The following is an 11,308-nucleotide window of genomic DNA, read 5'->3' as shown; positions in this document are numbered from 1 at the left end:
TTGTCTTTCTCCTTGCTTCCTGTTATCTTTCTAAAATATCTGATCATGTACCAGTGCTGAATAAAACACTTTTACATCTACCAGCGTCTGAATTCCTTGATGTGGTATCCTCCGCTAAAGAGATGCCCCACTCATAAGAAGAACCTTCAGGGATAAGAGGTGATGTTTACAAATGAGACCTAAAGTGGAGAGCCAGGAGCATTGCCTCTGAAGCCCCCTTTTCAAGGGCCCAGAGGAAGCTAGACTAAGACAACTCCCCGTTTTCTTCGTCAACGTGAGTGAGGTGAGGGACATTATATAGTATGGGACTTGGGTGGCATGGGGATTTCCATTTCTAAGTTAATGACTTAATGCTTATTATAGCTTATTTTCTGATGATTACTGAACATACATACTAAAATTGGGCTTGTGATACAGATGGTGAAGCATGTACATTTTTGAAACCTCTCTCTTTCTCTGGAGTATAGAATAATGATTAATTTTGGAGGCTCTAGATTCAAACTACCTAGATTTAAATCCTGTCTTCACCACTGACTGTATGACCTTGAGCAAGTGACTTACCTGGTCAAGTCTCTGTGTATTTATCGATAATAATAATAATGACATGTTTTAATAATGGTAACTTGCCTTACAGAGATATTGTAAGGGTTAAATACAGTATATCATGTAGCATAGTACCTGGCCTATATACTCGGCGTATGTATGCTAGCATTAGTAGTAGTAGCAGTACCAATATTTTCTAATAATCTTCTAGTAAAGGCACTTACAAATTCTAGAGCCCCAGGGAACCCAGTTTGAGAACCCTTGACTAAAGCTACTAATATGCCGTCTTCCGCCTGCTCCTTGAACGTGCCGGGCATATCTTACCTGAGGACCTTTACTCTTGCTGGTGCTTCTTCCTGGATGCTCTGCTGCCAGGTGTCTGCTTGTCTTGCTCCCTTCGTTCATTCAGGTCTTTATTGCTGACTCACCTGCTCCGTGAGATCTGCCCTGACCATCTCCTCTGAATTCCAGCACCATCCCCACCCCAGCGTGAGTGCTTTGTTTCCCTCTATCCTGGCATATTTCTTTCTCCTGAGTACTTTTACTAACACACTATTTATTTTACTTATTCATCTTTTATTGTCTCTTTCTCTCACTATATGAAAGGCATGGAGTTTTGTCTCGTTTGTTCCCTAGCATTAATACTAATAGGCTCCCAGTAAATATCTGTTGAATTACTGAGTGAATAAGCAATGATAAAGTATTCAGCCTAATGCTGTACTCTCTATGAATCTACATTTGTTCACTTAATTATCTGCTAAAATGAATTTTTTGCCTTTTATTAAAAAAAATGACTGTGCTAGCTATTGTACTTATATGAGCAATCAGCAACTTTTGTCAAAAATGCTTTTTAAAACAATCTAACATAGAATGTTTTTATATGCCTAGTATACATTCTAAAAGAAAGGAAAGTCCTTGAAAGTTTAAGAAAGTGAAATCACAGAAAAACTGGATTGAAATGTAACTTCTTCTAAGTTTTCAGACATGGCACAGGGATAGTTCATGTTACCTGAATCATAAGCATCAACCCAAATAAAAACCCAAGTTGTGAACGTTAGACCTGGCTGCTGCCAACAAGAACACTTAAGAAGCTCCACTTTGTTTTTAGAGTGATATGTTTGACATTAAAGTGAAATAATTTAAATCTAAATTAAATGATGACTTAATTTCAATGGGAAAATAATTGTTAAATGTAAAAATAATTGAATTCTTTAATATTTTTTTTAAGAAACATTTAAATTGAAAATAAAACAAACCCTGGCTGATAGCATTATTATAATTAGGAAGAGTCCCTGGGTAGTATAAACAGTTAAGTGTCTAACTGCTAAACGGAAGGAGGTGCATCCAAGTTCCCCAGGGACACTTGGAAGAAAGGCCCAGTGATCTACTTCTGAAAAATCAGCCACTGAAACACTATAGAGCACAGTTCTACCGTGACATATGTGGGGTCGCCATAAGTCAGAGTCAACTACCCTGCAATTGGCTTTGATATCCCCAAACATAATCGACAAGGATAGCAGGAGCTACTTCTCTTTCTAACCCTGCACTTCTAATTGTCTGGTCTTCTGCCTAGAAAAACCTGAGCATTTTCTCATTTGTACTTCCTTCCTATCATAACTTTTTCACCAGGGCAAACTGTCTTTTGATAGGAAGGATGTTGCAGCAAGGGGATGGGTTTCATCTGGGAGCCATGACCTTAGTGAAGTTACTACAGACCAGGATCTGGTCCTTGGTCTGAAAATTTAACTGTGTTGGGCAATCCAGAGTTGATCAGCCAAAATAATTTAATCTGACTTACTAACCAAACTGATTAAGTAGATATAGATAGATATGAATGTGAATATATTCATAGATATGTACAGTTAGAATAAAAGCGCACTTCATTAGCTTACCGTGTCCTAGAAACAAAAAAGTGAGGGTCAGGCCCTCTCTTCCTAAGAACAATCTATTGGAAAGCTAGAACTATAATCAGAAATTTTATTTGTTGAGTTTTCACAAAAGCAAACAAACAGAACAGAGGATTCCAGGTATCTCTAAGGAGTGACCCTCAGGAAACACAGTTTTGCACCCATTTTCTTTATTATGGAGATGGTCTCACTTTAGAGGTCATTATGATTAAACCTGACTCTAGGCTTCACATAAATAGTTCCCTTATTAAGTTTTTCTCTGGACAGGTGAAATACAGTTGATTGGATTTCAGTTTGCCAAATTACTGTCATTACTGCAGGCCCAGGCTTCTTGGGATGATTACTCCTGGATCCTCTCTATTGGCATTGCATTGCCTCTAAACGCGTCAGTTTAATTTAATTTAAATTTAAAATAAATTGCAGCACAGGGAGGAACTTATTCAGAGGCAGGATGGATTGCGGACACACTGTCTTGCCACCATACCATTTAATCTGACTTCTATGTGCTTTGCCTAAGGAATTAAAATGGCATTTAGAAGACCTACCATGAAGGACACTGTGGACATCACTTTATGATGCCCTTCTCTGGAGCGAATTGGAGCTATCTTGAATCATGTCTGGGCTCCCAAGGCTAAGTTAGGTGCAGTGTCATTTGGGGATTATTTTCAGAGGCAGTATAGTCAGTCATGCAGTGATTTCTTACCTCATAGTATGGGTGTCAGCCAAACTCAGCTCCAGATGGATTTGAAATGTAATGTTTGGAGCTTTTATCTTTTATAGTTCTTACAGGTGAAGGGGCTGGTAAACACCAGGCCAGAGTCTTGCAAGTGGCCAAATTGAATTCAGATTAGTTCATACTCAGACGTTTATCAGAAACACGTTTTTCTTGCCACCAAAAGAGAGGACAAATGGCAGGAAATGTAAAATTTGTGCATTACCATGCTTCAGTGCTTGGCTTGCAGAAATGAGCCTGCCATTGTATTCAGGTCCACAGGAGTTCTTAGTTAAGAGGCAGGCACCCTGTGAAAACTAAAGAAAGAACAGACAAAATTCACTCTATAAATGTTCTAGATGTAAAGTACTCGGTGCCTAAACTGCCCTTATAAATATGATTTTTTGTTTTAAGTTTCAAAAAGTAGTAGGAAATTAAATAATAAATTGTAAGTACTTCTGCTTACTCAGAGGTTATCTGTACCTTTAAAAAAAGAAAATTCTGATCTCAAAAAAGTAAGCCGTTGAGACTAGAAGCCAGGATATTGTCTTGAGGTGTCTTTGATGCGTGCATCCCTCTTTGATTGAAGAGTCCTTGCAATCCTCTTACCCTGAGTTCTGTTTTCTTATAATCTCACCCATACTTGTCCCAAAGTAAACTCTGGAGTCAATTTTGTTTTTAAACATTCAGACCTAACAAACCTCTAAGTTGTGTATTACAGAATAAATATATAGATTCTTAAATTTTAGGTATCGTGCTGAGGAGTAAAAAAAACACATCTAATTAGGAAAAAATTTTTTCATTAAACTTGAAGAAAAGAAGAAAGCCAGAAAGATGTGAACTTTCCTGCCACATTAAATTAGTTGTCTTCTAGCATATGTTTTAGAACCTGAGTATTAAGCTCAGCATGTGGAATGCAGTTTACCAGATAAATTTCAGTCACTCCTTATTCGGAGATCTCTATGTTGGTTTGCTTCCTGTCGTCTATATTCAAAAGAGTTTGTGGCTGCGATCACTGGTACTTGTATTGATTCTAAGAGTGTAACTGGTGAACAAAATACCCTCCTTTAGTTGTCTATTAGTCTCAAAAATCACTGATGTTTTCCCCTCTTTTGCTAGTTTCTTTCTACTTTAGTCGATCAATTCTCAATGATAAAATAACTGAAGCACCACAAAAATACAAATCATGAGATTTCAGAATTGCCCTTTTATGTCATTTTGTAAGATATTAGTCATTTAAAAATATTTAGGGGAAGAAAGAGGAGGGGATATTGGCCAGGGATCACTATGACACACGTGCGAAGCATTCCTATCCTCTCAGGGCTGACAATACCTCTATTCATTTCTCAAAGCTCTGGGGAATATGTTCTTCCCTTCCTCCAGGAGTGTGGGTTGGCCAGGGAAAAAGAGGACGAGAAAAGGGCAGTAGAGTCCTCTCTAAATCATCAAATACCTTTTCAGCTGACAGACTGGCTCATTCTTAGAGTGTGCTTTTAAAGAAGGAAAGATGAAATAAGTTCTTTTGAAATAGCATATGGTGATCCTTTGCTAGTAAGATCTTTCATTTATTCTTGACACTGGAAAACAAGGCAGTTGGGTTCGTTGTATTTTTATGTTCTTTTTCTCCTGTGGCATGTAAAATTATTTACCAAATTCCTTTAGAAATCAACACGTATCCCTCAATAAACTAACTTTCAATGGCATTTAAAATCTCAGAGAACCCTGTAGCAAGCAGATTGTCCACCTATGAAATGGTATGTCTTATAGTTCTGAGATCTTATGTAAGGCATAGTATGTATTTCAGTGTGTCTGTTATCACATAGGTATAGCCGATGAAGAAAATCAGGTATATATTCATGTTTATTGGTCAACATTTATCCAATAATGACAAGTAATCTTTCTTGTGCTATTGAAAGTATTCTATAGTGAGATAATGTGATATGATATCATGCCCGATAACATTTGCAGACTCTTGTTTATAATTATTTAAATACATATCGTCTTTCTCCAGCTATATTGTAAGCTCCTTGAGGGAAGGGGTCAGTTCAATTCTATAGCCCTCACAAAGCTTAGCATAGGGCCTCTTTTGTCTTAAGTGCTTAATAAACATGTGAAGGGACAATATCCCAGGACCCGTTTGCATGGGTTTCTTGAGGTCTTCTTTATAAATCTTTCCAATAAAGTTGAAACTTGGAGTTCTGTGAAAGTACATAAAACATCAAGTAAAAATACTTGACAACATTAAGTACCAGTAAAAATTACTTAAGGGAGAATATGTAATGGTTTTCTAAGAACATATAATTGTGGTCTCATTATTAATAAATTTGGCAATGGTTTTCTTTTAAAACATAGCAACAATTAGAACATAATCATCTTGGTCACTAATTGGTTTGGCAAAAAAAATGTCTCCTTTCGTTTATAACCAATCTGCTTGAAAACATGGTGAACCATAAAGGACCGTTTCCTTGGAAAAAAACATGGGCAAGCCCCTTGCAGTTTTGTTTGGGTGCTATTCAAAGCCAAGTCCTAAACCTTTCCCAGAACTTGAAACAAACATAAGTGCTACCACAAACCAAAGTGGGAAATGCTGTGGAGTGACTGCTTCCTCTTCATCCTTTATTTTTTCTTTATGCATCTCAACTGCTTTTTTAGGTTTATCCTGTGTTCTCATGAATGGGGTGTTTACTCTGTATATTGAAATCTCAGGGACCAGGGCTTTGGAGCAGCAATTTCGGGAGGTTTATAATCTGGTGCAATCTGCTCAAGACCCCTTCCCATGAGAAACCAAAGACACTTCTAATGGCTCATTTCAGCTGGAATACTGAAATCCACTAAGAATTATCTTATTATCTTTCACTAGAGCCAGTAGCCCTCGTTGGGGAGCCACATCTCTGATAAGGTCTTTCTAGAATGATAATGGAAATGGAATGAATGCCAGCTGAGAAATATGAGTACTAATTTAAGAGTGATTGATTCCTAGGTCAAAAATACCCACTGCTGTTGAGTCGATTCCAACTCATAGCAACCCTATAGGACAGAGTAGAACTGCCCCGTGGAGTTTCCAAGGAGTGCCTGGTGGATTTGAACTGCCAGCCTTTTTGGTTAGCACCCATAGCACTTCACCACTATGCCACCAGGGATTCCTTTTTGTCGTATTAATATTTCTGTTATAATCCAGCTGACCTATTGCCTTATTGGGCCAATTTTCTAAAAATGCAAGGTAGGTTAGACTTAATGACATAAGACGTATATCTTTTTAGATGCGTAGGAGGGAAGCTAGCTCTCCATCAAAGGTTTGTGTTCACAATGTTGAGTTGTTCTAGGGAAGTAACTGCTCAGCAGGGACCACACTTTCTACCCTTCTTGTATCTAATTAGGACCCTGTGGCTGGTTCTAGCCAAAGGGAATATGAGTGGAAGTGTTATGGGTCATTCTGGGCTGAAGTGATGAAGAAGTAGATGTGCCTTCTCCATGGTCGCTTTTCCTGTTGTTGTAAATAAGGAGGACTCCCAGATCCGGGAAGGGCAAGTTGAAAGGAGCCTGAGTACCAAAATGATCATGTGAAAGGCCACTCAGCTGAGAACTGGAGTCATCTATATTAGTCTGTACTGTGAACAAAAAGTAAATGTTTTTTTGTGTGTGTCAAGTCAATGATAGTTTTGAGGTTTATATGCCCTAGCAGCTAAAATCATTTTAATAAATGTTGTTGTTGGGTACCATTGAATCAATTTTGACTCATTGTGATCCTATGTGACAGAGTAGAACTGCCCTATAGAGTTTTTCTCGGCTGTAATCTTTATGGAAGTGGATTGGTAGGTCTTTCTCCCACAGAACAGCTGGTGGGTTCGAACTGGTGGGTTTGGTTAGTAGCCAAGTGCTTAACCGTTGCACCACCAGGGCTTCTTATTTTAATAGAGAAGGTGGATAAAAATTAAAAAAAAAAAAAAATCAGCCGTTGTAAAATGACAGATTTGTCCCTATTCTCTATTTATGCTGAAAGTTTAGGATTAGAGCAAGTGAAGGCTGTTTTTGAGAATCATATTAAAACTGCAGGATTTATAGATGGAGAAGGCACATGCATTCCCTGTATACTGACCCATTCCTATCCGTCCCTTCCCAGAAAATGGTTTTCCTAGATATCATTAAGTTCATCCTAGATGTTCTTCTCTTTTCCATCTACCTGCCTCTCTCCTACCCATTGTTCTACTCAGTTCCCACCTCCTCTTGAAGCTTTCCCTTACCTCTGAAGGGAACATTTCTTTGAGTTCACAGCAGTTAAAACCTGTACCAATCTTTGTGCTGCCTTATATACTGCCTAGTGATAGCACTCACATAATTACAATAATTTTAATGATTAAATGCATCATTTCTCTAAATTGTAAGGTAATGGAGCATGAGAGGAATAAAATGTAAAAAAAATAAAATAAATGGTATTAGGAAAATGGAAATAGACACATTTATTCTTTCGCCCTGGTGGTGCAATGGTTATGTATGTGGCTGCTAACCAAAAGGTCGGTGGTTTCAACCTACCAGCCACTCTTCGGGAGAAGGATGTGGAAGTCAGCTTCCATAAAGATTGGAAACCCTATAGGGCAGTTCTACTCTGTCCTGTAGGATTGCTGTGAGTCAGAATCAACTCGAAAGCAACAGGTTTATTCTTTTGTCTGTAGGAAGATGATTGCCAGGAAGAAGGATCCAAGGGATATTATACCTCACTGTAGCACTGACCTCCATATTAGAATGTTTTTAGTAATGTTCTGGATATAACAGTCTGTGAGCCTTTTATCCTCCCACAAAAATTAAGGCATATATTTATAGACACAGAAGTGGAAAATTGGTCAGAAACAGTGCTGGCGTCTCTGGTAATTTTGGCCATGCAGGCGCTCTCATTACAGTCATCTTCCAAATTTGAGAGTATATTTCAACTAATTCAGTCCTTGGAATTATTCATATTCTTCCAGTGACAGTGTCAATTGGAGCACTATTAGGATGAAAACTTTTACGCGTTGATCCCACCTGAATTTTGAGACCAGATTCATTCCGCTCCCAGTGCCAACCGTGTGTAAACCCTCTCCCGTTCCTTGGGATGTGACCTAAATTTCTATGGACAAAATGTAATGTGAAGGCTGTACTTATTGTTACCTAACTCTGAGTGATCAGTCCTTATTATTGAATTTCAAATGTCTACGTTTATCACACCAGATCTTAATCATTGACAATTGTGGAAAGACCCTTAGAGATTTTTACATACCCTAAATTCAGGAAATTCTCAGGTGTACATCCCTCAGAAAGGTAAGTCATGCCCCTATGTGCACACATACAAACCATAATTTGAAAGACCTGTTCAACAGCGAAAACCAACCAAGCTAAACCCGTTGCCATCGAGTTGATTCTGACTCATAGCAACCCCATAGGGTTTCCAAGATTGTAAATCTCTATGGAAGCGGACTGCCACATCTTTCTCCCTCAGAGCGGCTGGTGGTTTAACGGTTACCAAATCAAACCCGTTGCCATCAAGTGTATTCCGACTCATTGCGACCCTATGGAACAGAGTAGAACTGCCCCTCAGGGCTTCCAGGGAGAGGCTGATGGATTTGAACTGCCAGTCTTTTGGTTAGCAGCTGCAGATCTTAACCAGTACACCACTAGAGCTCGCATTTAACAGTTAGGCTTAAATAATTTGAAGGATGAGAACAAGATGAAGCCGTGAAGGGAAAAACTTTGAATGAAAGATTTAGGTGTCTCACACTTGAACTGAAAAAACAAGAACTGTGAATTCTTTTCCATGTAGTTGAGCCCAATTATTTCAAGTGCATTATGGGAATTACACTTGATTCATTAACCAAATTGGTAAGCATAGTTTATTTGAGGCACTTTTAGAAATGTACGTAATATCTAATTTTTTTCTATCACACATTAAGCTTCTAATTAACATGGTAATAATGTAGCATTTTTAGTTGTCCAACTCTCAGTAAAACATGAAATGTAGAGTACAAAAACACTCTTGTGCAAACTGAGCTACTTCTTTCCTTCAAATAAGTAAAAGTTATTCACCTAGATTCTTTTTAGTTACAGAAATTGACGGTATCCTCACGGAAGGGGCAGGTAGCTTAAAAACAAATCTGCAATGTCTGTGTTATTTAATAGGACAACAGAAATAGCCTAAATGAAAATAAAGTTTGCACTTGGTGCAAAATAAAATACTTTTTAAAATCAGTGTTGAGAAAAAAAAGTCTGAAAAATTTCAGGACCAAGGGTAATTTTTATTATAAAAGTGCATGAAAACAGATTTTAGAAAAAACGTGATTTCAGGCCCTTTTCTAGTGTATTATTACAGTCACAACAAAAGCGAAAATGGGATGAATTGTTGCAAAGGAAGGAGACTATCATAAAAGATAGTGAGTAGATTTACTCGCTGTTTATTATATCGTCCTGTTTGCAGCGCTACATTTGAGATTGTGTCAGCACTTCCATTATAAGCCTGTACTTTGAGGAATTTGGAATTTGGCCAACAAAAGATCACTCTGAACTAAAAGTTGGCACAAAAAGTTTCCTCCCATGAGCAAAAGTTGTTTTCTTTATTTCTTCTTCAACTTCTTTTTTTTTTCCCCCCTCTTTACAAAATTCCATAAAACTTCATCTGGTTGCTTTTAAACTTGAATATCTGAAGTAAAAGTTAAGTATAAGGAGCCAACCCAGTGGTTTGAAGACAATACATCTTTTGTCCATCTGGGCAGCATTTGTATTTGGTGTTTTATATAAAGGAAGCAATACTATCCAGTTGGGAGCATTTAGACAAAAAGTAAAGACTAATTTCCAAAGATCTCTTAGTCATTTGCCCCCGATAATGAAGTTAAAAGGGATAAGATGAGGATGAGAGAGAGCTTATTCACTTATTTCCATTATTGTGAACATTACTTTATAGCTATTTATAAAACCTGTTCCTCATATCACTACTGCAGAGTCTTTTTATTTTACAGTTTTATTGACATATAATTTACATATAAGAAAATTAACCCATTTTAAGTGTACAGGTCTATGAGTTTTGGTACATGTATATAGTCATCCACCCACAATAGAATTTCAGAATAATTCAATCACCACAAAAAATTTTGTGCCACTTGGCAGTTGTTCCCCACCTCAGCCTTAGGCAAACACTGATACACTTTCAGTCACCAGAAATTTCCTTTTTCTAGAATTTCATATAAGTGGAATTAAATAATAGATAATATCTTGTATCTGTGTGTAGCTTCTTTGACTTAGCATATTTTTGAGTCGTCTGTGTTCTTGCATGTATCAGTAGCCCATTCCTTTTTATTGTTGAGCAGTATTCCATTATATGGCTGTACCAAATTTGTTAATTTGTTATTGAGTCGTGGACATTTGGGATTATGTCCAGTTTGGGAGTATTGTGAAGAAAACTGATATGTGTATTTGTGTACAGATCTTATGTAGGCATATTTTCATTTCTCTTAGTTAAATATCTAGGAGTAGGATTGCTAGGTCTTATTTTATTTATTTTGTTGTCGTTGTTGAGAATATACACAGGGAAATACGGAACGCTTCACAAATTTGTGTGCCATCCTTGCATAGGGGCTGTGCTAATCTTCTCTGTATTGTTCTAATTTTAGTATATGTGCTGCCGAGGAAACCCTGGTGGTGTGGTTAAGAATTATGGCTGCTTACCAAAAGGCCGGCGGTTCAAATCCACCGGCGCTCCTTAGAGACGCTATGGGCCGTTCTGCTCTGTCCCATCGGGGTGCTATGAGTCGGAATTGACTTGATGGCAATGGGTTTGATTTATAAGAAGTGTATGTTTAATTTTATATGATACTGGCAAATTGTTTTCCAAACTGATGTGTCATTTTGCATTCCCACCAACAATGGGAATTCGAATTTCTCCACATTTTCACCAACACTTTGTATTGTCAGTTATTTTATTTTTAATTATTCTAATGGGTGTATACTGATATCTCATTGTGCTTTTTTGCCATTTGTATATTTTCTTTGTGGAAGTATTTATTTTACAGCTCCTGCCCCCATCCCCCCACTTTTGTCTTGGATTGTTTGTCTTATTATTGAGTTGTACTATTTATACATGCTGGAAAAGAGTCCTTTGTCAGATATGTAACAAGCAAAATTTTTT

General features: G+C 37.6%; 1 non-coding gene across 1 annotated transcript; it reads right to left on the bottom strand.

Annotated features, from left to right (window-relative positions):
* Positions 1–10,710: 10,710 nt before the first annotated feature.
* LOC111749900 (U6 spliceosomal RNA) lies at positions 10,711–10,816 on the bottom strand. Its single transcript, XR_002785073.1, has one exon. It is a non-coding gene; the product is annotated as a U6 spliceosomal RNA (small nuclear RNA).
* Between the last annotated feature and the right edge of the window lie 492 nt (positions 10,817–11,308).

Source organism: Loxodonta africana, chromosome 9, assembly GCF_030014295.1.
Source record: "Loxodonta africana isolate mLoxAfr1 chromosome 9, mLoxAfr1.hap2, whole genome shotgun sequence".
Classification (NCBI taxonomy): Eukaryota; Metazoa; Chordata; class Mammalia; order Proboscidea; family Elephantidae; genus Loxodonta; species Loxodonta africana.
The sequence above is the reverse complement of the archived record's forward strand: the minus strand, read 5'-3'. Positions and strand labels throughout refer to the sequence as shown.